Genomic DNA, 10,273 nt, shown 5'->3' with positions numbered 1-10,273 from the left:
AAACAATGTCTATTTTAGCTTTTTTAATATATTTTTTTAGATTTTACTAAATGATTTTTGAACTAAAAACACAGAAAAAACGGATTAAAAATATGACAATTATTGATTTAAAAGGGGCAAAATCAGGAAAATGTAATATACATCTATACTCTTCATTTTAATTTGATCCAAAAACAGAAAGTCAGCACTCATGATTTACTTTCTCGGGCCGCACAAAATGATGTGGCGGGCCAGATTTGGCCCCCGGGCCACCACTTTGACCCACATGGACTAACTTGGAAAAAAACACAGAAAAAAAATATTGATTTTCGGGCATAAACAGGTCATTTACAAGAATTTTTAGTGACTTTCTGATGATTTAGTGACATTTATGGGTCAATTCCTGGTAATTTTGTCACTTTTTGCTGACATCAGATTGATTTTATCTGTATTTCTAATGATTTTAACGCATTAAATGTCAACCCCCATTTATCTTTTGAGACATCCTTTTAATTTTGGGTCATAAACATGTCATTTTCAACAATTTTGCTATGACTTTCCTAATAATTTCCACAAAAACACCTCTACCATCCCTTCTATTTACAAACCAATAACCAACCTGAGAAGCCGCCTCCCCCTTTTTTTAACCATACAGCAAAAACAGAAGGATGTAGCGAGTGCGTTGCCTGTCGTGATCAAACGGCGGACTCATTAAAAGGCGCCCCGGCGTGCGATAGGTGGACATTGACGGCGCCTTCATTAACACGCCGCTGACAAAAGGTGAAGCGCACCAAAGAGGCAGCCGGCGAGGCCAGGTGTGTTCCACAGACGCCGCGCCTTTCAACATGACAGGGGGGGAGGCGGCCAACTGTGTGGGGCGAGGGGGGGGGGGGGGGTCCGAGGGGGGGGGGGGGGGGCCGTGGGGTGCTGGAGATGCGCGGCGGGCCGTCAAGGGCTGACCACCAGGGACAAATTTAGCCTCTGATGAACAACTACGTCCTACAAACTTCTGTTTCCTATTCCAGTGGGCTTGACTTGTTTATATTTGGGCCTAAAAAGTTCACTGTCTTGCCACTAGGTCGGCGACATTCTGCTGTTTTGCTATAATTGGAAAAAGTGGAATTACTGTATTTTCTTGCATATAAACCGCATTTGTGTAGAAGTCAGACACTTAAAATTGCCTTGAAATTGGTTGAATTTGACAATTTCTCGCGTATAAGCCGCAACCTGATTCATAATTTTCACCTTCATATTCGTGGTTTTAATAGGGAGTACAAATGTGTTATTTTGAAGGGAAACAACATCGAACTAAATAGCATTTTTAAGGGATAATTGCACAAAATTAAAAAAATTATTGCATAACCACATACTACTTTTGATGAATAAATACACATCCATGATCTAGACCAGGGGTGGGCAAACTTTTTGGCCCCGGGGGCCCACATTGACTTTAAAAATTTGACAGATCAGCACAGGATGCGATACATATAAAAAAGTGCATCCGTTAACAGTACATATGAAACCTAAACTGAAAATACGGACGAAAGTATTAAGATACTCATCACTCATCATTAAAGTCAAAAGTATAAAGTACAAAGTAAAAAGGAATATATTAAGAAACATTAAAATGTCATTTAAAAAAAAGATAGAGGGGCTATAAAACACACAAAAAAACAAATAAGAGTTGACATAGCTACAACCACTGGCTTCCATGACGGCGCCATCTTGGAGAAAAAAAATAAAAATGAAAAAATATTTCGACAACGTCAGCGGGCCGGATTAAAAACCCTAACGGACCAGATATGGCCCGCGGGCCGTAGTTTGCCCATCCCTAATCTCGCTTTTCCTTCAAAGAAAAGTCGAACATTCTTGTTGAAGGTCTTTCTTGGTTCTCATCTTGCCCGAGCCAATTGTATAACCCTTTTAAAACACACACTCTTACACACACACATAACGTAGATGGGCGAGTGTATGCGGTGAGTTGACAGCTGGTAACCGCGGGGCCCAGCAGGTGTAGGGGAGGGGGGGTTGTGTGTGCTCTCGGGGGGGTCCTGACTCACGGCCAGGGATGCTTGGAGGTGTGTGTTTGTGTGTAAGTGTAATAGCGGTGGGACTAGCCCGGAGTGGAGTTGACTTGAGCTCTGGTGATTGATTAGAATGGGGCTGGACGGACATGGGGCCTTGGGTCAGGAGCTTTGACTACCTACATTACGTCAATTTAACACAATAAGCTCCGCCCCCTTAAACAACTCTTCTTTGTGTTACCTTGAAATGGAAGTTGTTGAAAATAGTTTGGGAGAGGAGAGAGGGACATTTTTTTCAGTGTTTTTACAACAGACATGGGCAATTATTTTGATTTGAATTTTTGTATTCTTTTTTTAAAAGACATTTTAATATTTTCTTAATACATTCCTTTTTACTTGACTTTGTTCTTTATACACTTTACTTTAATGATGAGGGATGATGAGTATGTTAATACTTGAGTCCGTTTTTTTCTGTTTATGTTTCATATGTACTGTTAACGGATGCACTTTTTTATATGTATCCTATCTTGCGCTGATCTGTCTGTCCTAGGACCAAGGGTGTCAGACTATAATATTTTAAAAAATATATATAAATGGATTAAAAGACCTGGATTAAAATCTCTGAATATTCAGTTTTTTATAGATCTAAAACAATGTTGAAGCTTTGCAGATATATTTTTAGATTTTTTTAACTAAAAACAACGAAAAAAATGATTAAAAAAATACAATTATTGATTTAAAAGTGAGAAAATCAGGAAATTTAATCTACATCTATACTCTCCATCTGAATTTAATCCTTAAACACAAAATCAACACCCACTCATGACTTTCCCTGGCCAGCCAAAATGATGCAGCAGACCAAATTTGGCCCCCGATCCACCACTTTGACACCCCCATTTGCCAACCCTCGAAATATTCCTGCCAACTCCCAAATATTTCCCTACCTCCACCCCCGCTATACTCTATATCAGTGGTTTTCAAAGTGGGCGGTACCGCCCCCCGGGGGGCGGTGTGAACTTTCAGGGGGGCGCTGACGAATAAACAGGCGAATGGGGGGCGTTGAAATAGTGAAGGGGGCGATGGAGCAATTACAGTAAAATGTGACGTTGGTGTTTGTAGAAAGACCGGAAAAATTGATTGTCTGTAATAAAAAGTCGACAAAAAACAAGCTTTATTGAAACAAGAAACGTTGTCTGCTCGAGCGCTCACGAGCAGCGCGCATATACCGTATATCACTAATTGTCGCGAGTTTATCGTCGATGCAGGCGACTGGGGAAACCACCACCATCCAGTCAGCCGCAGAGGAGCACACAATAGCGCGCCGGCAACGCTTAACCACAGACGTATGTGCACAGCGACCGGCTTAATGCATCAGCTATCAATTTTTATGATTCGAGGTGAACTGCGCATTGGTCTATTAAAAGAAACGAAATTAGCGAATAATATCTGAGGCGCCTGTCTTCTATTTATTTAAGCTTCGTTCGTTGGAAAGGGGTAAAGAGGGGGGCGTTGGCATTTTGGCCCGGCGGTGAAGGGGGCGGTGGCCAAAAAAGTTTGAAAATCACTGCTCTATATAAACACAGTGGTCTCATTATGGCTAAAAAGCACAAAACTCCAGGGAATCTACCTCATTCCCATTAGCCCAGTTAGCTTAAGCTAATTTCCCCCATCCAATCCACAAAATCCAAAAATCCCTTACATATTATTCTCCCCTTTCCCCCCATTTACCCCCCCCCCCCCACCACCACCACCACCATAACATCATTGAACTCCAAAAAGACACTTATAAGAGGACATTTCTTCGAAAAGACAAGTGACAAATCCCCCGTTGATCGCTATCGACAATCTGCCCCCCCCCCCCCACCACAGAATAGCCCGTATCCTTAAGCCCCCGCCCCTCTTTCTAATTTCCTCCATTTTATTTATCCTTGCTTTTTTCTCTTCCCTCCCATGGTCAATTTGTCACTTTTTTTGCATAATAAAATGGTAAAATGAGCAGTCTAAGTCGAGGGAGGGGTTAAAAAATGTCGTTCGAGGGGTTGGATGGGTCGAAAATGACTGTCCACCACCACCCCCCCAAAAAAAATGGAAAAAAAACTAGCTTAAGCGCCCTCATAGCCTCCCCTCGTAGTCTCTCCAGGAGGCAGATGTCAATCACAGGATTCTCCCACAATCCCTCTGGAGCTCATTGTGCGGTGCCGCAGATGGAGGGAGAGCTGTCAATCATTGTCACTAATTATTAATTTCTGTCACTCAGCAGGACCCCGGTGACAGGATGCCGTCCGTCCCACCCTCCCCTCGCCGTGGCCCATTAGGCGAGTAGGCCCACCCTCGTTATAAAAGCCTCCGCCTCTTCTGGAGTAGTCCGGGGTCGCCTCTTGTTTCCCTCCCTCCATCCCTCCCTCCCTCCCTCATCCCGGAAGGTGACTCCCATTTGGTATGCCGACCCCGGCGCCCCAAAAAGTTCAAGCGCTCATTATGTGTCGCACGTAGCCCCGCCTCCTTCTCGCCCTCCAAAGCTACTCTGTTGGCGTCGTTGGGTCATCGGCATCCTTTTTCTCCCAGGTCCTTTTTAATTGTATGCTGCCCTCCAACCCTCTGAACCTATGCTAGGTGTGTCCAAGTGGCAGTCCGCGGGCCAAATGTGGTCCGTCGTGTTGTTTTGTGGGGTCCGGGAAAGTAAATGATGAGTGGCTTTGTGTTTTAGGATGAAATTTAAATGAAGAGTATAGATGTATATTAAATATCTTGATTTTCTCACTTTTAAATCAATAATTGTCATTTTTTAATGATTTTTTTCTGTTTTTAGTTAAAAAATAATTTTGTAAAATCTAAAAATAAATAAAAAAAACTAAAATAAACATTGTTTTAGATCTATAAAAAACTGAATATTCAGGGATTTTAATCCATTTACTAAAAAAATCTAAATATTAATTATTAGATTCTCTAAAATGGTCCAGCCCACATAAAGTATAACAACATTTTTTTTATTAAATATAGGTGTATATTAAATTACCTGATTTTTCCCCTTTTAAATCAATAACTGTCATTTTTAATTCATTTTTTCTGTGTTTTTAGTTCAAAAATCATTTTGTAAAATCTAAAAACATATTTTAAAAAAACTAAAATAAAGTGTTTTAGATCTATAAAAAAAACTGAATATTCCTATCTTTTAATCCACTTCATTTAATCCATTTATGAAAAAAAATCTAAATATTATATCTAAAATGATCCGGCCCACATAAAACCAAGTTGACATTTATGCGACTCGCGAACCAACCCGAGTCTGACACCATTGACCTAAACCTAAGCACCCCCCTTTTTAAAAAAAAAATCCACTTTTCTCCGACTCCCACGCTTGTGATGCTTTGCGTGGCGGCGTCCTGTGATGGCGGGCTAATGAGGGAAAAGCCCGAGCGGGACCCCACTGGCGCTAAGGGTTCTGATCCACCTTCACCTCATTACCAGAGGTGGCGAGTTAGAGAGGCGAGTTGGGGGTTAGGGGCGGGGCAATAGAGGAGGGAGGGCGCACTAAATCGCACTCTTTCGTGTATACAGTGGAACCTCCGGGGCTCGATTAGGGGTTCGGGGTTTAAGAGGGGAGGTGGGACGTTGGGGGAGAAATGGGGGAGGCGGACTTCTTACAATTGGGGATCAAATCCTATAATGATGGCAAAAAATGGCCGCTGAATTTTCTTGCATATATATGTATTTGTGGCTCCAAAAAATGATGACTGAATGGAGGGTACGGCTTATATGCGCATAAATTAGACTTGACATCCACGAAATGCAATAAGGCAAGACAATGTGTCCGATACGGTCATTTATTTCAAAACGGAGAAAAGATAAGTTGATAAAAACGCTTAACAAAATTAATTTTGGTCGCCCGGACGTTTGGTCGCCCCGGACGTTTGGTCGCCCCGGACGTTTGGTCGCCCCGGACGTTTGGTCACCCCGGACGTTTGGTCACCCCGGACGTTTGACAACATGACAGAGAGTTTACTGTTTTGATATCTAAGTACTGTTTAATATCGAAGTACAGTTTAATATCCAAGTACAGTTTAATATCCAAGTACAGTTTAATATCCAAGTACTGTTTAATATCTAAGTACTGTTTAATATCCAAGTACTGTTTAATATCAAAGTAGTGTTTAATATCAAAGTACTGTTTAATATCAAAGTACTGTTTAATATCAAAGTACTGTTTAATATCCAAGTACTGTTTAATATCCAAGTACTGTTTAATATCCAAGTACTGTTTAATATCCAAGTACTGTTTAATATCCAAGTACTGTTTAATATCCAAGTACTGTTTAATATCCAAGTACTGTTTAATATCAAAGTACTGTTTAATATAAAAGTACTGTTTAATATCCATGTATTGTTTAATATCTAAGTACTGTTTAATATCTAAGTATTGTTTAATATATAAGTACTGTTTAAAATCTAAGTACTGTTGAATATCCAAGTACTGTTTAATAAAGTACTGTTTAATATCCAAGTACTGTTTAATAACCAAGTACTGTTTCATATCTAAGTACTGTTTCATATCTAAGTACTGTTTAATATCTAAGTACATTTGACCGGCGACCAAACATCCGGTCACGATTTCAACTCATTTTAAAGAGTTTGGCTTATATGCGAGTAAACACACTACATTGCCAATAGAGAATCGGAACATTAAAAGCGTCGACCTAAAACTCCCCTCCAAACAACCAATCCACTTGAACTCTGCCAACCATCCATCCAGCCAACAAGCCTAAAAAGTTCCTTCCATTAGCATCGCTAGGCTATCCCCTCTAATGAGATCAGATGGTCCATCCATCCTTGGCCTCCCTCCACTGGCGCAATCGTTAGCACGGCACCAAGCCTCCCGCTATCCATTACCTCTCCTACATCCTGTCCATCTCCAATCCCGACTGTCGCTCTTCGGCACCTGTCACTTTTTTTTTCTCCGGCCCTCCGACACCCCCCCCCCCCCCCCCCAATTTCGGCATCTCCGTTTATTTTCAGTTTTTTTCTATCCTCGGTGGCCTCTTTCTCATCTCCTGTCTTTCTCTTTCCATTTACTTGTCTCTCTCTACTAGCTTTATCTAGCCATCGCTCTCATCACTCTCTTCTTTTTCCGGGTGTGTGCGTAGAAAAACCGTGCGCCCACGCACGTGTGTGCAAGCGTGTCGATGGCGGTGGCGACAGGGTTTATTGGCGTAATGCATTTATCAGTACGGCGAAGCGACTCGGGGCTTCGCCTCCTCCTTTTTTGAAGCGTTGAGTAATGAAAACGGGATCGTTTGCGACAACGCTACGAAAAGGCGCCAAAGTCCGAGAGACGCGTGCCAGAAAAAAATGGCGTTTTTAGCCGCGGAAAAAGATTAGCGAGGGATCGTTGTCGGATGACGAGTTGGCGTGGATTTTTTTTTTTGGTGAGGCAGCTATTTGTCGCTTAGCTAAATGCTTTGTTTTTTTCCCTGGAGGAAATAAGGGGAATGAAATTCATCATTTTGCGGGTCAAACTGCCAATAAGCATAAAAAGTTTAAAGAAGTGGAGTGGGGAGGTTTTGAATTTATGTTTTGGGAGAATTGGTTAGTAGGAGTAGTTTTATTTAGGTGGTATAAGGGCGAGAACGTGTAAAATTCAACTATTTTAAGGCCATTTTGAGGGTGAGGCTTATATGCGAGGTAAATAGGGTAGGTGGAGTTAACAAAGTTAGTCAGTTTGGGATCGAAATGAATAAATAAACTGAGGGAGGGGTCACAGGACTATTTTACTAGTGGACAAGTCTACTATTGGACAAGTTTACTATTGGACATTTTTACCATTGGACAATTTCACAATTGGACAATTTCACAATTGGACAATTTCACAATTGGACAATTTCACAATTGGACAATTTTACGATTGGACAATTTTACAATGGCCAATTTAATAATTGACAATATAAAATATATATTTTCTTATGTACAACATGAATATAATTTTGGGGCCAAAGAATTATTATTCAAATAGTAATAAACACAATAATTTAAGAGTTTTTTTAAATAAAAAGACAAGTCAAACATGACTACAGTAAAAAAAAAATTAAAAAATGAAAACAAACTGTAGTAAATCGAGGGGAAGGAACCAAGTATTTTACTCTACTAATTTTATTTTGTTTATTTTTTTTTATAAATCTCTGAGGATTTTGATCAAAATATTTTCTCGAATCTGTATCAAAAAGTCAAGTTCAAATAACAATTTGCATAATACATCCCATAGTTTTGACTTTAATGATGAGTGATGAGTATGTTAAAACTTTAGTCCTTTTTTTTGTTTATATTTCATATGTACTGTTAACAGATGCACTTTTTTATATGTATCATATCTTGTGCTGACCCATCTGTCAAATTTTTAAAGTCAATATGGCCCCCGGGCCCAAAAGTTTGCCCACCCTTGAGCTAACCCAACACCACTTTGATAAAGAATGAGTTTTTTTAAACTTGGATCAATAGCCCTAATCTAATTGGCTAAATCAGGACACCGAGTGGCGATCCAGCACATCCAACAAATCCAACAGAAACCTTGTTTTTTTACTCCCTCTTCTTTTTAATGGCCAGGGGTGCCTGTCTAATCCCATTTTGGTGAGTAGCGAGGGGGTCTTCAGCGGTGTTAAAACAATAGCGTCACCTCCCGTAGCCCTTCTAAACTCTGATTGGTCCTGACAGAAGAAAAAACAACAGTACTCCCGTTTGGGCCGACGTTAATCGGCGCCGACTCACGAGTTAAATCCGTTAGCGTCGGCTACGTGGGAACGCCGCTAGTACGTCTTTCCGACCCGGTCCGCGTCCCAAAAAAACTGCTGACTAATGCCACCAAAACCAAAATAGTCACCCACAATTTGTTATTCACATTAGACAAGGCGGGTGGTTACCATGACAACGAGAGGATACAAATGATGACAATAAAGTGACTCTTATGATATGTAAGTCCACAAATGCACTTTGACGTCCAAACTATTTGAATGCGGAAAAGTAGCAGTGAAATAGTTTTTAGCATTAGCATATTAGCATTAGCTACTAATACTATAATTACACAATGCTAAATTCACACAGAATTTTATTACCATTATGGATGTGGCCTCAATTTAAAATAAGTTTTGATACATAAGATGAAGTGCAAAAAGTCAAAATGGCTCTGTACCCTTCTTAAATGACTTCATTTTTAAAAAATAAATAAAATAAAGTAACATGTATACTTCCCAAAAGTATTTTATAACCAGAAAAAAGTGATTATCCATTTAACTTTGAAACTCGGTCAATTCACATGAAAGATATCATTTAAAATTCATTTTTAATGCAATTTCAAGGATAGGATTAAATGCAGTAGTGCACACAATTGATCACACAAATCATAAACATGTTTTTTTTCAAAAAAAAATGAAGGCATTTATATTCTGTACAGAAAAATGAATAAACTTTTTGGGCCGGATCGGACCCATTAGCGAACCAATCCTAGCCCGCGGGCCTTACCTTTATATTTGGGATTCATTACTAATTAAACCATAGTTTACAGTACTCTATCTAACAGATCGCCTGGAAACAAACTTTCATGGAATATTACATTATATGAAAGTGTCTTACCTTTATCAGATGATGATGATAATTCGGTTTTGCAGGTATTTCTTTAAAGAAAGTCGGGAAAGGGAAAAAATGAATATTGTGTTGTTTGCTCCGCGTTTTTAAGGAGTTGTTGGTCAAATCTGAACTTTTTATGGCCGATCTTTTGGGATCTGCACGCGCTAACAACTTAGTGACTTTCTCGTCTTTTCGTAAATTAATTACTTTGCGTTTTTAGTGTGATAATATTAAAAAAAGTTAAGTAAATGTTTGGTAGGCGTTACCCGGAAACGTGGAGGAAACGTGGCTAGTAGGTAATACTCAGCACTTGTTGTTAATTGGACCAAACCATGTATCATCCGTAGAGGGGTGTGATTTATCTTAAGACGTTGTTTAATTGTTCATTTTTGGGGGAGACCCTGAGTAAATAAAGATTTTAAAAAGGTTTCTAAAAGACATTTGTTGAAGTATCACATCTTTAAAAACATGTAGGAAATGTCATTTCCTTGAAATACTTTTTATACATTCTATAACGCCCATTTCAAAAATGATCAGTAGAATGGTCCGGAAAGAAAACGTCAGTAAACAGGAAGTCTTTTTTAATCCCCTTTAACGTTTATTATTTTATATTTTTATTTTTTAGCAGAAATCAAAAAGATGAAAAACAATAATTATTA

The sequence above is a fragment of the Stigmatopora nigra genome, chromosome 7, assembly GCF_051989575.1.
Source record: "Stigmatopora nigra isolate UIUO_SnigA chromosome 7, RoL_Snig_1.1, whole genome shotgun sequence".
Taxonomy (NCBI): domain Eukaryota; kingdom Metazoa; phylum Chordata; class Actinopteri; order Syngnathiformes; family Syngnathidae; genus Stigmatopora; species Stigmatopora nigra.
This window is presented reverse-complemented; position numbering follows the sequence as displayed.